Raw genomic sequence first — 6,127 nt, forward strand, 5'->3', positions numbered from 1 at the left:
ATATATAGTCTTTGTTTTGATATACTAGTGCAGAAAAAAACTAATGAAAATCAAGTTTGATATGTCAGTTTTGAAAGTAGTATTTGGGGGCGCTGTTGGATTTTGTTTGTTTTGCATCTATAGCACTGGTTACTTTGAACAAATAAATAAATCTTTTGTAGTTGTTTCCTTTATCAAAAAAGAGCATTTGGTAGCCTGATACATTTCCTCTGCTTCTCTAAAGGTTGGGGTATTTTTTGGGGGTTGGATTGTCCATAGTCCAAATCAGAACTCATGTTTTAGCTCATATCCTTAAGGACCATTCTGAGTTTCTTGTTTCTGTGTGTATAAATAAAATTCTTATGTAAGTTGTTCTTGTTTTGTTTTTAAACATTCACTAAAATAAAAACTATGGGTGATAACCTCATTTCTGAGATGCCATCATTCTGAACAACCTAAGAAATCACTTCCAGTTAAATAGAAAGTTTTCCTGAAGCCATAACCTTTTAAATCAAATGGACAGTTTTGTGGTTAATTGGAGAGTTTAAAGTAGATATTTTTAAAGTATCCATATCAGAATCTGTACCTATCTTCAGTCACAAAAATGCAATTTACTTCCAAAACTGTCCCCCAAATGTCTTATCTATCTGGGCATAGGTGATACATGCCTACAATCTCAGCACTTGGGAGGCTAACGCAGCAGGATCTTGTGAGTTCAAGGACAGCCTGGGTTACAAAGTGAGTACAAGGCCAGCCTGAATTGCATAGCAAGACCCTGTCTCAAAAAGAGAAAAAAAAAATCTTATCTCTACCAATAGCTCTTCCACCAAATAAGGTAGTAAGTCAAAATTCAGTTTGTTTGAATTTGCTAAGGAAGGCTTAACAATGGAAAATTAAAAATTCCTTAAGACTCATTACTTCACTGCAAGTTGAAATTTGTACGCAAAAGTCAGGATTCATACATGTCTTAAGACTTGGCTCATGGAAACCTACTGAGTGGCTGGAGGTGTTCACTATTTAAGACCTAGAATAAATGAGTGGACAAGTTTGTAATCTAAACTATTGACCTGCATGTTTTTTCTTGACCCCAACTTGTTCCTTACATGTAGGCTCAATCTTTTCAGTATTCAGGTTACTGTTTTCAGCAGAAGCCAGGAAAAATCTTTGTAGTAGTCAGAATGTTATCTTAATGTATATTGTTCTCTTTGTTGTAAATAATGGTGAGCAGTGCTCAATAAATAGTTTTATATTCCTTTAAAAAAAGAATTTCATGAAGACCAAATCAACACTACACAACATACTAAAAGACTATGGAAAGGGATCAAAATGACCACAACTTCAGGCACAACACAGAAAAACCTACAAAAAAGGGCAAATAATTAGAAAAGTAGGAAACAGCTGGAAAAAAAAAACCATGACAAGCATAGACCAATGCATATCAACTATAACCACCAAAATGGTAAATGGCCTAAATATACCAATTAAAAGAAATAAATTGGCACCATGGAACAAGAAATAAAATCCAACAATGCTGCATACAATATGTATGCATGTATGCTGCATACACTAAACACACTAAACCCATAAAGAAATTCATACAATGAAAGTCAAAGGATGGAAAACAATACTACAATTTCAAAGGCTCAGAAAAATGAGCCAGAGCTATTCTGTTCACAATCCGAACTTTAAAACAAGCATAATCCAATGAGATAAAGAGGTTCATAACATACTTGTTAGGGGAAAACTTGAAGAGGAATTGATAACAGGCATAAATATGTATGTACCAAATATAGGAGCACCCAGATATATAAGACAAATTTTAAAGGAAACAAAAAATGTAATAACCAATATTTAACAAGGAGGGGGCCTGCCACTTAGCTCAGTCCTTTAAGTGGCTGCTTCAACAAGCAATCAAGCTCAGGTTGCTGTGGTTCGATCCCCACAACTCAAGCCAGCCAAACCTGCCCTGAAGGCATTCGGAGCAAAAAAAAACACAACAAAACAAAACAAAAAAAAAAAACAAAAAACAAACAAACAAAAAACCCCCCCAACTTCTAGGGCCCAGGGAGATGGCTCAGTAGAATAAGCACTTGCCTGGCAAGTGCAAGGGCCTGAGTTCAATCCCTGGTTCTACCAAAACAAACAAACAAACAAACAAACAAATATTTAACAAGGAAAACTTAAAACTTACTCATTTAAAACAGATAGGTCAAAAATAAATAAATAAATAAATAAATAAATAAAACAGGTCAAGTACACAAAAAATTAGCGAGAGGTAGCACAATTGAACCAAAACTTTGAAAAATAGACTCAGTACATATTTACAGAGTTTCACAAACAACATCTGAATGCACATTCTTCTCAGCTGTACATGGGACATTCTCTAAAAGAGACCACATAATAATACATAGAACATGCTTAATTAAATGCAAAACCCAAAAATCATCCCATAAATATTTTATGACCACAAAGCAATGAAACTGGAAATTAACAAGAGAAACTGAAAAAATGTAGATCATAAATCAATACATCTCAGTTATAACCATCATGAGAATGGACTCAATTCACTCATTAAAAGAAATAGATGGGCACAGTGGATTAGGAAACACAACCCAACAATATGCTGTATACAAGAAACACACTCAACTAAAAAGAAATTCATAGGTTGAAAGTCAAAGGATGGAAAACAATACTGCACACCCCAGCACCTTACAAAAAAGCAGGGGTAGCAATCCTATTCTCAGCAGTCTCAACTGCAAACCAACAATGATCAAGTGAAATAAACAAGGCCACTATATACTGGTTAGGGGAAAAATGCAAGAGGAAGAGGTAACACTCATAAGTGTATACTCACCAAAGATGGGAGCACCCAACTGTATAACACAAATCTTAATGGACATGAAAAATCTAATATACAATACCACAATCTTACCAGGAGACCTTAAAACCTACTTACACCAAAAAGATAGGTCAAGCAGACAAAAACTAGCAAAGACGTAGTACAACTGAAAAAGAGCTTGGAAAAAATGGACTTGGTGGACATACACAGAGTGTTCCACACAACAATATACAGAGTGTTACACCCAACAATAGCTGAATATGCATTTTTTTCAGCTGCACATGGATCATTTTCTAAAATAGATCACATACTGGTCCAAAGGTCATGCTTAAGTGTATGCAAGAAAGCAGAAATTATCCCATGAATATTATTTGACCACAGTGGAATTGAAACGAAATAAATGAGACAAGAAAACAGAAAAAACCCATAAATACATGGAAATTGAATATCACCACACTCAATAACCAATGGGTCATGGATGAAATTAAACAAGAAAATCAACAATATTTAAAATTCAATGAAAATTCAAGCACAACTTATTGGAATTAATGGCATGCGATGAAAGCAATTCTCAGAGGGAAATTCATAGCTGTGAAGTCACACATTAGGAAAACAGAACGGGAACAAATAAATACCCTAATGATGCACCTCCAACGTCTAGAAAAGGAAGAACAAATCAAACCAAGAACAGAAAACGAGAATAAATCATAAAGATTAGAGTAGAAATTAATTCAATTGAGGTGAAGAAAACAGTCCAAAGAATTAAATGCCTCTTTTCCTACTGAACATAAATGCAAAAATCCTCAATAAAATACTAGCCAATAGAATGCAGCAAATCATTAAGATTATACCCCATGATCAGTTAGGATTCACCCCAGGGATGCAAGGTTGGATCAACATACACAAATCTACATATGTAATAGAGTATATCAGAGAGCCAAAACAAAACCATATGATCATCTCAATAGGTACAGAAAAGCTTTTGGCAAAATCCAACACACATTCATGATCAAAACTCTGCAGAAAGTTCAAATAGATTACCTGTACCTCAAATTGATAAAAGCCATCTAGGAGAAACTGAGAGTCAACATCATTCTAAATAGAGAAAAACTGAAAACTTTTACTCTATAATGAGGTACAATATGAGCATGTTCACTATCAGCACTCCTATTCAATATAGTTCTGGAAATATTAGCCAGAACATTTAGAAAAGGGAGAGAAATAGAAGGAATTAGAATAGACAAAGAAGAAGTTAAACTATCATTATTTGCAGATGACATGATACTCTACATGGAAGACTGAAAATACTACACCAACGATCTCCCAGAATTAATGAAGAAATTCAGTAGTGTAACAGAACACAAAGTCAGCACTAAAAAATCAACACCATTTAGGTACAGAAGCAACAAATACACTAAGAGAGAAATTAGAGAAACCACATCTTTATAATTACTCCTAAAAAAGTGACATACTTAGGAATTAATCTAACAAAGGAAATAAAACATTTATACAATGAAAATTACAGGACTCTTTTTTTTTTTTAAAGTGATCAAAGAGGATTTCAGAAAATGAAAAGATGTTCTTTGCTCCTGGATAGAAAGAACCAATATTGTGCAAGTGGCCATCCTCCCAATATTGTTATACAGATTTAATGCAATCCCTATTAAAAAAATACCATCAACATACCTCACAGACAGAGAAAACATTCCTATAGTTTATTTGGAATCAGAAAAACCCTAGAATAGTAAAGGCAAGTCTGGGCAATGAAGGAAAAGCAAGAGGAAATACAATCCCTGACCTGAAATTATACTAATCTACTGTGATAATATCAGCATGACACGGGCAAAACAACGACAACAACAAAGTACCTGAGGATTAGTGGAACGGATTATAAGATGCAGATACAACTGCAAACACACTCAAGCCATCTTATCTTTAACAAAGTGGCCAAACATGTTCACTGGAAGAAAGATAGCCTGTTTAAAAAATGGTGCTGCAAAACTGGTTCCCAACATGCTGAGCACTAAAACTAGATCCAGGGGAACCACAAGTAAACTAGAGTCAAAATGCATTAGAGATCTAAACATTAAGACAGAAGCACTAAATCTATGGGAACAGAGAGTAGTTGGACATCTTGAGGAGACAGTGGAAGGCAGAGAATTCATACACAAAAATCAAACTGCACAGGAAATACTTCCAAGAATCAACAACTGGGATCTCATCTTATTGAGATGTTTCTGCATGTCAAAAGAAATCACCAATAGAGTGAAAAGACAACCCACAGATTGGGAAAAAAATCTTAACCAATAATCACTCAGACCAAGGACTTCTATCTAGAATATATAAAGAACTAAAAAAATCTATGCCCCCAAAATTCAAAGACCCAATCCAAAAATGTTCATCTGAGATGAATACACACTCTTCAGAAAAAAAAAAAAAACAAACAAAACCAAAACACTTCTGCCATGCTTTCGGGACCCCTCCACCCCTCCAGAACCAGCCCAAGCCCTCTGTGCGAGTGAGAACTTCCACTGCGCTCTCGGGACCCTTCCAGACCCAGCCCAAGCCCAGGCTGTGAAGTGTGTGGGAGAGCTTGTGTGCTCTCCTGGGCCTGCTGGACCCCTGCAGACCTAACCCAGGTCTAGCATATAGGCCTGGGGTGTAACTCTACAGCTGAAGTCCCTACAGAGATACTAGGGGCCGGAACCACCCAGCTAATCCAGCTAATCCAGGAGCAGAACATCTTTTTTTTTTTTTTTTGGCCTGGCAAAAAATACTTTAATTTTTTGTTTCATTTTTATGATGACAAATAATTTTCAAGTTTATTTCCTTTTTTTGTTTGTTTGCTAAGTGCAAAGTGAACCCACAAATGGGTACAACCAAGACATCATTTCCCACATGGTAGCCTCAGCGGATTGTCCTTGCTGACCTGGCTGGGGAGTGGGAAAGACTTTCTAGGTAGCACCACGTCACCAGGGGCCAGGGTGGTGGGGAGTGAAAACTGGATACCCCGGGAGGGAGGCGGCTGCCTGCTCCTCACCACTGTGGTCTCTGTGCCTTGTCCTTGCTACCTGCATGGCCAGGGCAGGGGTCCCGGGGTCCCACCTTAGCGCCTCTGTCCTCAGGGCAAGGACACCAGGCGGTCTAACAAACACAAGGCCTTGGCAGCAGGTCTGGACCTGCCAACCTGGCAGTGCGGGCAGGCGGGAGCGGGAAGTCATTCTGGTCCCACTACAAAACTATTTTTGATTAGAATAGAGAACCATCTCAAATCTCTCCTACAAAAACAAAATCCCAAACCCCAGAAAC

The 6,127-nt window shown here is 37.0% G+C and overlaps 1 protein-coding gene across 1 annotated transcript in view; it reads right to left on the reverse strand.

Annotated features, from left to right (window-relative positions):
- Positions 1-6,127, reverse strand: part of LOC101565950 (cytochrome P450 2C5-like) — a 45,264-nt gene that overhangs the window by 15,145 nt on the left and 23,992 nt on the right. The window lies entirely within an intron of this gene.

Source organism: Octodon degus, unplaced genomic scaffold (assembly GCF_000260255.1).
Source record: "Octodon degus isolate 3935 unplaced genomic scaffold, OctDeg1.0 scaffold00010, whole genome shotgun sequence".
Taxonomy (NCBI): domain Eukaryota; kingdom Metazoa; phylum Chordata; class Mammalia; order Rodentia; family Octodontidae; genus Octodon; species Octodon degus.